Source organism: Zingiber officinale, chromosome 1A (genome assembly GCF_018446385.1).
Source record: "Zingiber officinale cultivar Zhangliang chromosome 1A, Zo_v1.1, whole genome shotgun sequence".
Classification (NCBI taxonomy): Eukaryota; Viridiplantae; Streptophyta; class Magnoliopsida; order Zingiberales; family Zingiberaceae; genus Zingiber; species Zingiber officinale.
This window is the reverse complement of record NC_055987.1, coordinates 177,875,756-177,887,443: the sequence shown is the minus strand read 5'-3', so window position 1 is coordinate 177,887,443 and position 11,688 is coordinate 177,875,756. Positions and strand designations below refer to the sequence as shown.

General features: G+C 33.8%; 1 long non-coding RNA gene across 1 annotated transcript; it reads left to right on the top strand.

The window, feature by feature from the left end:
* The first annotated feature begins 8,866 nt into the window (after positions 1 to 8,866).
* On the top strand, positions 8,867 to 11,424 carry LOC122012720. The gene is made up of 2 exons (XR_006120306.1): positions 8,867 to 9,312; positions 11,225 to 11,424. It is a non-coding gene; the product is annotated as an uncharacterized LOC122012720 (long non-coding RNA).
* The last annotated feature ends 264 nt before the right edge of the window (positions 11,425 to 11,688 follow it).

Genomic DNA, 11,688 nt, shown 5'->3' with positions numbered 1-11,688 from the left:
GTTTTGGGACGAATCCAGGATTCGTCCCAAAAATTTAATTATCTTAAAAAAAAAAAACAAAATGGGACGCCTCATATACGGACCTAGAGACATCGGAATTTGATGAAATAAATTTCTATGCATTCGTATCATAGTCCTGATCGTAAATATATACATAAAAATATTTTTTAACAAATATATTTATTTTTGGAATTTTTAATTCTAATTTGACCTAATTTGATATGAAAAATTTAAATAAATTAAATTTTTAATTAAAAAATATGGATGGTGACATATTTACGATCAGGGCAACGATACAAACGTATAGAAATTTGTTTCATCAAATTCCGATGTCTCTAGGTCAAGATATAAGCTTTCGATCTTTGATTTAATTTATTTTAAATTAAGTTAAGTTTTGGGACGAATCCAGAGATTCGTCCCAAAAATTTAATTATCTTAAAAAAAAAACAAAATGGGACGCGTCATATACGGACCTAGAAACATCAGAATTTGATAAAATAAATTTCTATGCGTTCGTATCATTGTCCTGATCGTAAATATATCCATAAAAATATTTTTTACCAAATATATTTATTTTTGGAATTTTTTAATTCCAATTTGACCTAATTTGGTATTAAAAATTTGAATCACTTAAAATAATATTTAAAAAATATGGATGGTGACATATTTACGATCAAGGCAACGATACGAACGCATAGAAACTTTTTTCATCAAATTTCGATGTCTCTAGGTCCATATTTAAGTTTTCAGACACTAATTTACAACCGTTCACTGCACAACACCTTTTTAGTTAATAGCAACCTATATATGTATTAAAAAATATCTACCTAGAGACATCGGAATTTGATGAAACAAATTTCTATGCGTTTGTATCGTTGTCCTGATCGTAAATATATACATAAAATTTTTTTTCACAAATATATTTATTTTTGGAATTTTTTATTCCAATTTGACCTAATTTGGTATGAAAAATTTAAATAAATTAAATTATTAATTAAAAAATATGGATGGTGACATATTTACGATCAGGGCAATGATACGAACGCATAGAAACTTGTTTCATCAAATTTCGATGTCTCTAGGTCAAGATATAAGCATTCGGTCTTTGATTTAATTTATTTTAAATTAATTTAAATTTTGGGACGAATCCAGAGATTCGTCCCAAAAATTTAATTATCTTAAAAAAAAAAACAAAATGGGACGCGTCATATACGGACCTAGAGACATCAGAATTTGATGAAATAAATTTCTATGTGTTCGTATCGTTGTCCTGATCGTAAATATATCCATAAAAATATTTTTTACCAAATATATTTATTTTTGGAATTTTTTAATTCCAATTTGACCTAATTTGGTATTAAAAAGTTGAATCACTTAAAATAATATTTAAAAAATATGGATGGTGACATATTTACGATCAAGGCAACGATACGAACGCATAGAAACTTTTTTCATCAAATTCCGATGTCTCTAGGTCCATATTTAAGTTTTCAGACACTAATTTACAACCGTTCACTGCACAACACCTTTTTAGTTAATAGCAACCTATATATGTATTAAAAAATATCTACCTAGAGACATCGGAATTTGATGAAACAAATTTCTATGCGTTTGTATCGTTGTCCTGATCGTAAATATATACATAAAAAAAAAATTTCACAAATATATTTATTTTTGGAATTTTTTATTCCAATTTGACCTAATTTGGTATGAAAAATTTAAATAAATTAAATTATTAATTAAAAATTATGGATGGTGACATATTTATGATCAGGGCAACGATACGAACGCATAGAAACTTGTTTCATAAAATTCCGATGTCTCTAGATCAAGATATAAGCTTTCGGTCTTTGATTTAATTTATTTTAAATTAATTTAAGTTTTGGGATGAATCCTGGATTCGTCCCAAAATTTGGGACGAATCCAGGAATTCGTCCCAAAGTTTGGGACGAATATCTGGATTCGTCCCAAATTTTGGGACGAATCCAGAGATTCGTCCCAAAAATTTAATTATCTTAAAAAAAAAACAAAATGGGACGCGTCATATACGGACCTAGAGACATCAGGATTTGATGAAATAAATTTCTATGCGTTCGTATCGTTGTCCTGATCGTAAATATATCCATAAAAATATTTTTTACCAAATATATTTATTTTTGGAATTTTTTAATTCCAATTTGACCTAATTTGGTATTAAAAATTTGAATCACTTAAAATAATATTTAAAAAATATGGATGGTGACATATTTACGATCAAGGCAACGATACGAACGCATAGAAACTTTTTTCATCAAATTCCGATGTCTCTAGATCAAGATATAAGCTTTCGGTCTTTGATTTAATTTATTTTAAATTAATTTAAGTTTTGGGACGAATCCTGGATTCGTCCCAAAATTTAATTATCTTAAAAAAAAAACAAAATGGGACGCGTCATATACGGACCTAGAGACATCAGAATTTGATGAAATAAATTTCTATGCGTTCGTATCATTGTCCTGATCGTAAATATATCCATAAAAATATTTTTTACCAAATATATTTATTTTTGGAATTTTTTAATTCCAATTTGACCTAATTTGGTATTAAAAATTTGAATCACTTAAAATAATATTTAAAAAATATGGATGGTGACATATTTACGATCAAGGAAACGATACGAACGCATAGAAACTTTTTCATCAAATTCCGATGTCTCTAGGTCCATATTTATGTTTTCAGACACTAATTTACAACCGTTCACTGCACAACACCTTTTTAGTTAATAGCAACCTATATATGTATTAAAAAATATCTACCTAGAGACATCAGAATTTGATGAAACAAATTTCTATGCGTTTGTATCGTTGTCCTGATCGTAAATATATACATAAAATTTTTTTTTCACAAATATATTTATTTTTGGAATTTTTTATTCCAATTTGACCTAATTTGGTATGAAAAATTTAAATAAATTAAATTATTAATTAAAAAATATGGATGGTGACATATTTACGATCAGGGCAATGATACGAATGCATAGAAACTTGTTTCATCAAATTCCGATGTCTCTAGGTCAAGATATAAGCTTTCGGTCTTTGATTTAATTTATTTTAAATTAATTTAAGTTTTGGGACGAATCCTGGATTCGTCCCAAAATTTGGGACGAATCCAGGAATTCGTCCCAAAGTTTGGGACGAATATCTGGATTCGTCCCAAATTTTGGGACGAATCCAGAGATTCGTCCCAAAAATTTAATTATCTTTAAAAAAAAACAAAATGGGATGCGTCATATACGGACCTAGAGACATCAGAATTTGATGAAATAAATTTCTATGCGTTCGTATCATTGTCCTGATCGTAAATATATCCATAAAAATATTTTTTACCAAATATATTTATTTTTGGAATTTTTTAATTCCAATTTGACCTAATTTGGTATTAAAAATTTGAATCACTTAAAATAATATTTAAAAAATATGGATGGTGACATATTTATGATCAAGGCAATGATACGAACGCATAGAAATTTGTTTCATCAAATTCCGATGTCTCTAGGTCAGGCGCTGCCTGCCGCAAGGAGCTGCCTGGCCGCGGGCAGGCGCGGGCTGGCCGCGGCCAGGCGCTGCCTGCCGCCGCCAGGAGCTGCCTGGCCGCCGCCAGGCACTGTGCATGGCTGGCGGCGGCAGCCGCTGCCTGGCCAGCGGCGGCAGCCGCTGCTAGGCGATGGCTGGACGGCGTATGGCTGCCGCTGTGCACCATTTTGGCAGTTGGCTGGACTGTTTATGCCTGTCGCCGTGCACCATTTTATCAGTTGTTTAAGTTAATATTCAAAAATTACTGTCTGAATTGATAATGTTCTTTTGTGCAGGTCTCATTTTGGCGTGATCTCAGTGTAGTTGAAGACCTGTATTTGTTGACTTCTTTTCGGTATTCTTAAGTTCGTTATTATGCATTTACTTTGTATATAAAGTTAGCTTTAAATAATTTTATTATAGTTGATTAATTGCGTTCCGTCTTTTTAATTAGCTGTTGTTTTTTGTTTTGTCTTCAATGATAAGATTTATGTATAGTAACTTTTAATAATGTTTAACTAAACAGTTGAATTCAGGTAAAATGCAGAATGAGCGAAGTTGGATGTATAACAAAAATTTGCCTAATCGTCAGGGGTTAACTCCTGAGTTTATCACTGGACTGAGGCAATTTTTAAATTTTGCATCTACTCAAGTTATGTATATGGATGGCAAGAAGATAAGGTGCGCGTGTAGAAAATGTCACAATGGGAAATTTTTACCCACCGATAAAGTTGAAGAACATCTTTGTAGATTTGGTTTTACTCCGAATTATTATAATTGGACAAGTCATGGCGAACCGTTCATATCTGATGAGGATTATGGACGGAATTTTCAAGCCTCTGCTAGTGGGGATCAGAGTTATTATGAACAATTCAATCCATATCAGAGGATGGTAATTGATGCAAGTTGTCAGAATTATATTCCCGAGACGCTTGGTGCAAGTTCTAGTTTTCCTCCAACAAGTGAACAAATGTTTGCCACTAATACATTGCCGTTGGAGGAGCCTGATGTACCAGGTCTGGATGAAATATATTACAAATTTCAAGAAGTATTGAGTGCTGCAAATGAACCATTATATTCCGGTTGTGACAGTCAAACTAAATTATCTCTCACATCCAGATTATTAAATATAAAGGCAGATCATAATATGTCGCAAGATTGTTTTAATGATGTTGTTCAAGCGTTTGACGATACATTGCCACGTGATCACAGTTTGCCTCTTGATTTTTACAGTATGAAAAAACTGGTGAAAGATTTAGGTCTTCCAGTTGAAAGAATTGATGTTTGCAGAGATGGTTGTATGTTATATTGGGGAGATGATGCAGAAGTAGAGGTTTGTAAATTCTGTAATCAAGATAGGTATAAGACAACCAGGAGTCAACAACGACGTAAAGCACACAGCCAGTTGTTTTATTTACCTTTAACTCCTAGGTTACAAAGATTGTATGCATCAAAGGCAACTGCGGAACACATGACTTGGCATGCAACTCATCAAACAGAAGAGGGTTTAATGTGTCATCCATCAGATGCAGATGCTTGGAAAAATTTTGATAGAACATATCCAGATTTTGCAAAGGAGACTAGAAATATTAGATTATGTCTATGTGCTGATGGATTTGCTCCGTTTGGTAAATCAGGAAGAAATTATTCTTGTTGGCCAGTTATCTTAACGCCGTATAATCTTCCACCTGGGATGTGCATGAAAACACCTTATATGTTTTTAACATTGGTTGTACCAGGTCCGCAAAATCCAAAAAAGTTAATAGATATTTATATGCAACCTCTGATAGCAGAACTTAAACAACTATGGGATGAAGGTGTTCATACATACGATGTTCATTCTAACCAGATGTTTATACTGAAGGCTGCTCTTCTTTGGACCATAAATGACTTTCCAGCTTATGGTATGCTATCAGGTTGGAGTACTGCTGGGATCTTGGGATGCCCAATATGTATGGAGAGATCAAAGTCATTCAGATTGAAACACGGAAAGAAACCAAGTTATTTTGATTGTCATAGGTAATTCTTACCAACAAATCATAAGTTCAGAAAGAATAAAGATGAATTCACTAAAAATAGGATCGAAAGAACACTTCCGCCATTGAGATTGACTGGTCAAGATATTTGGTATAGAGTGCATCACTTTCCCTCTGTTATTGAACAACCATATGGTACAAATTATGAATATGGGAGTACACATAAATGGACTAAACGAAGTATATTTTGGGATTTACCGTATTGGTTTAGTCATTTGATACATCATAATCTCGATGTAATGCATATTGAGAAGAATGTTTTTGATAATCTGATAAATATTGTGATGGATATCACCGGAAAAACAAAAGACAATCTCAATGCAAGAAAAGATATGCGACTCATATGTAAAAGACCCACTCTTGATGTCGATGAAAATAGTAGAGGACCAAAGCCAAAGGCAATTTATACATTAAATAAGGATCAAAGACGTGTCCTATGTGAATGGTTGAAATCTTTGAAATTTCCGATGGGTATGTCTCTAATCTTGGAAGATGTGTTGATATGAAAGAATGGAAGTTAATTGGTATGAAAAGTCATGATTGTCATATCATAATGCAAAGACTGATTCCTATTGCTTTTAAGGAACTCTTACCACAATTTGTATGGGGAGCGATTACGGAGTTAAGTATTTTCCTACATGATATTTGCTCAACAGTTTTGAAACGTTCACACATGGAGAAGTTAGAGAGAGATATTCCAATCATTTTGTGCAATTTGGAAAGAATATTTCCACCCTCTTTTTTTGACTCCATGGAGCATCTTTTGGTTCACTTGCCATATGAGGCCAAAGTTGGAGGACCCGTTCATTTTCGGTGGATGTATCCATTTGAAAGGTAGAGTGTCTTATTTGTATAATTTGAATGTTTGAATGAAAAAAAATATTTCTACTCCTGGATTATTTATATATATATATATATATTTAATATAATTTTATATATCTTCAACAGATTCTTATATCATTTGAAGAAAAAGGTGAAAAATAAAGCACGAGTTGAAGCCTCTATTGTTAATGCATACATTGTGGAGGAAGTCACCACTTTTGCATCATATTATTTTGAACCTCATGTTCAATGCAAAAGGCGAAGAGCGGGCAGAAATGATGAGGGTCCTATTGATCCAAATGTTACCTCATTTTCAATTTTAACTACCTTGGTCGACTAAGTGGACCATGTAAACAAAGATACTTAGCGGTAAAGAATGGCGAGCAACCCAAACATATATTTTACTAAATTGTCCAGAAGTATCATCATATTACGAGTAAGTATATATTTTTATTTTTATTTCTTTATTTTTTCAATTATTTGTGTAACAATATGTTTTTTTGAGTAGGATATTTACCAACTTATATTCTGAATTATCGGCACAAGAGTTCGATCGATTTTGTGAAGAAGAATTTGCTGCATGGTTCAAATCATATGTAAGTAAAAAATCTATATTTGTGTGATACATATGCATACTTTTAACAATTTGTGTTTTGACCTTAGGTTCAAGCTAATCAATCTCACCTTGAACAAGAATGGCTAATCCATCTGTCATGGGGTCCAAATTCATGCGTACGCACTTGGCCAGCATATTTCATAAATGGATATAATTTTCATACTCAAGACTATGGAATGGGCAAGAATACCATGAATAGTGGGGTGTGCGTATCGTCATCCAATGAAGGAGGTCCAAGTAATGATTTTTATGGTTTGTTGGATGAAATTATAGAAGTAGAATACCCGGGACCACAAATGCAAGTTATATTATTTATGTGTCGCTGGTTTGTTAGAGGGATGAAAGTGCATCCACATTATAATTTAGTTGAAATAAATCATAAGAGATTTTATAAGAGATATGAACCATTTGTGTTGGCACAACAAGCAATTCAAGTATTCTATTCTTCATATCCGAGTTTGAAACGCGATAAGATTGATTGGTGGGCTGTTTGTAAAACTAAAGCACGAAAAAAAATTGAGGCACGTTGGGAAAACATTGCATATCAACAAGAGGAAGTTTCAAACACCTTTCAGACTGAGGAATATATTATTCCAACTTTACGAGATCCCAACGGTGTAGTAATCAACGTAGATAGAAGTGAAATTGATGATGATGATGATGATGAGGAGGAGGAGGAGGAGGAGGAGGAGGAGGAGGAAGAGGAAGAGGAAGAGGAGGAGGAAGAGGAAGAGGAGGATGAGGATGATAATGACAATGATGACTTTGATTTTTGATGATGGGTAAGTTTTGTTAGCTTATTTAAAGAAATTTCCCATATTTTATTGTATATACTGTCTCTTTTATAATTTGATTTACTTTATCTGTTAACACATTGTATTTATTTTCTACAGGTCATCAGAGGTCACATTTCATAAATTTCCCCTCCATCCTTTTCCATAATCTTTACATAAAAATGGTAAGTTTTTAATTATCCTTTGTTATGTATTAGATCTGTAATTAACTTTATTAAATTGTTGAAATTTCCAGCATATATTTCGACGTGGTGGACGTAGACGGCGACCACAGGACCAGACACATCCATCACCTGCCAGTGAACCTAATCCACCCCCTACTCAAGCAGGCCCATCCCATGTGTCTTCTCCACCGGCATCATATTCTCCTGCCAGTGTACCTATGCCACCCCTTCATCAGCCGGGCCCTTCTCATGTACCTTCTGCACCGGTTTCATATTCGCCGCCACAAGTACCTTACCCAGAACAGTTACCTGTCCACTCAGATCCTCCTGACTCAGCAAGAAATTCATTTGCTGAGTTTAGGAATGATAGAGCCCCTTTAGTCTCCATCGGTGATTCGTAAGTACTATAAAATATTTTATTTGTTAGATCTATCTTAATTATATAATATCATTATTTTGTAATTTAATGCAGCTTTGAAAATCCGGTACAAGTTGTTCGAGAAATAAATAGGATCGTGAACAACCATTGGGGAGGGGATTCTTTGACATATTCAAGCACTCCACCAGCCACAAAACAACTTTGGTGGAGCGAGTTCAAAGTAAATTTTCTTAACTTTACTTCAATTTTACAGTGATTATATAATAAAATAAATTTCTATTTCAGCGCTTAAATAATTGGGACCCGAATGACGAAATGGAGATGTAACGACCCAATTTTTCCTATTTCAAGTTCTAAAAGTCGATAAAAATATTTGGAAATACCTTTAAAATATTCTAGAGATTTTTAGAAATTTTTAGAGTATTTTTACGTAATTTTTGGAGTTCGTTTGGTATTTTTACCCAGAGGAAGAAGTTTTAAAAAAAATAAAAGAAAATAAAAGAAAAATAAGTTTGTAGAAGCTAGGGTTCGAACCCAACTCCTCGGACCCAAGCACAACCGAACCATGCCCGACCAGTTGAGCTATGCTCGTTCTGTTAACTAGGTATGGAGAGAAAAATATCTAAAGTAAAGTTATATGGAAACCCTAGAGATAATAAGAGGGAAAAAACTTAAGTGGGTTTTCGGAAAAGGGATCTTTTTCTCCCGAAATTCTTTCTCTCCTCATCTCTCTCGCGCGACAGCGGCGGCTCGGGCGGAAAACACTTCGAGGCGACGGCGCTAGGGTTCCTCTCCGGTGCCGGCGAAAGGATTCTCTCGGCCGGTCTTCACCCGTACGTGGTCACCGTGACGAAGGGAGCTCGGGAACTCAAGGGAGCCGCCGAGATCTTCAAGCTTCACCCGAAACCCTAGAATTTTCTCTCCTCCGGTTGTAAGTTCAAAACAGCGAGGTGAGTTGCTACTCACCTGCAGTAGGATAGCTCCGAGATTTTCGTTTCCTTGCTTTCGGAAATTGTTGTGCCGAATTTATTGTGCTAAGGATTTAGGTTCCCCTTGGTTAAGAACAAGTTGTATAGGGCTTATTGAACCAAGGTTGTTTCAGATTATAGAGTACAGGATTGGGGTAGTCCGGGAATTTAAGAGTAGTATGCGTCCTTGGGCTTTTCCTCTTAAGTTCTGTTGTAGCAGAAAATTCAAGATTCTGTTGTGCTGTAAAAGTATAAGTATTGTAGTATATTTTAGCTTGTTTTCTGTGATTCTGTGAAGGTATTGTTTGAATAAGTTACATGGGTTTTGATTGTAAAATTTACAACAAGTTTAACTTGAGTTAGGCAAAGAAAAGGGGCACGGGTAGTTTCTTTAGGGTTGCTGTGCAATCCGGTTATTTAGTTGACCATGAGAAAACATATGCTGGTTGATTAGCATGTAGTTCCCTTCATGTTGTTACCTTGTTAGAGGATTTAAATGGATTCTTGTTAAGAATTTGTTAAGAGGTTATTAGGAGTCTTTCTTTTAATTGCTAAAGAAATTAGAGGTTTCACATGCTATTTGTAATGCTAGATTTGAGTTAGTTGCCTTTTCTTTAAGCAAGTGCATATTCGTTTATGTTTTAATTTAGTTTCCTCAAGCAAATGCAGATTTGATTTCTGTTCAGTTTTGTTCCTCCCAATTGTACATGCTAGTTTCACCTTTTCTTACATGTTCCATAATTTATTTAATGCTTTAGTTAGTGCTGTAAATTGTGGAATTGGCTACCTTTATTAATGTTGATGTGGTGCTAAAAGGGGGCAGTTTAGTGCTTATGAAAGGAAAAGTTTTGGATGTAGTTTACTGATAACGTTTTGTTCCTTTGATACACATGTTTAACTCAACCTCCAAAGCATACAGTTAGTTAGTATGCAGATTTTAGTTAAGCTTGGCATGCAGATTTCTTATAGCTTAAATGCAGATTTTTATTAGTCCTATGTGCAGTTTTTAATTGCTATGAGTTGAGCATGATCAGTTTTCTTTATTACTAGATACACATGAGCAGTTTTTTTTAGTTTATTTGCTATTTTAACAAGCATGAACAGTCATGTATTTTAAATGGAAAAATAAGAATCCTATTAAATACTTTTAGAAGTATTAACAAGTAAAAGGAAGAAAAAGAAAAGAAAGAAAAAGGCCAAGGCCTTAAGTAAATCCCAAAGTCAAGACTTTAGAGATTTTGGCACACCAGATGCTATTAAAATGCCAAGGCATTTAAAGAAGAAGTATTTAAGATAAAAAGTATTTTACTTTTAAGAAGAGGCTAGTACCCGACTTCCAAGGTTGTCGTTAAACAAATCCAGGTGTCCAATTCCAAGGTCTTGGCACAAGGCCTAGAAGTCTCTTAGTAGCTACCCCAACCTATTAGGAAGCGCGCAAAATGGTACTAAGCCGGGCCCAAGAGAAGTTGATTATTATTTTCAAGTATTAAAGTATAAATTTTAAACAAGTGAAATAAAAGAATAAGATTAGAGTAAAAGAAGTAAGTTTCACTTTGTTTTAAAGATCAGCAAGTTTAGCTTTCTTTTATGCTAGCAGCTTTTACATGTTTAGTTTCTTACATGTTATTTATTTGCTAGTTGATGAGCATGTTTTGCTTTATATTTTAGTATTCCAGTTAGTTTGCTTTCTTTATTAGTTTATGAGCATGAGTAGTTATACATGTTATCTTTTCTGTTAGTTGATTTCTTTGCTATTTATGAGCATGAGTAGCTTTACAGATTAGCATTCAGTTTTAGCATGTTTTTTATTTGTATACATGCATATCGAGTTTTTGTGAGTTAGATAGCGCTCACTAAGCTTTATGCTTATAGACTGCACTTTCTCCTACTGCAGATAAAGAAAAAGGAAAACTAATATGAAGGAAGGCGACAAGGAGATGCAAGAGGGGTGTGTGATGTTTGCACTATGGGAGTCCTAGGGATCCTTGCAAATAAGATGAATTATGATTTGTTCTTTGAGTTAATTAAGTTTTTATGTGTTAAGGAAATTTGATAACTGTTTATAAGGACATTTGATACTGTGTTTGCTATTCAGTTGTGGTTGTGGATTAGTTTTCCTTTAATGTTGCTGAGTTAGATTTATTATACTGCGTGGTTGTTAGTTATGTGTTCCAGCCGCTTGTGGCTGAGTATATATACTGCATGTATTGTTGAATATGGTCACCGGTACAGGGGAGATTCTGTCGAAATTTTTCGGTAGAGTTTCCATGTGGTTTTTAATCACACCGGTTAAGTAGAGTTAGTAGATAAGTAACGGTCATCTTTAGAGAATAGTAGTAGTAAGAAGGGTGGACGTTA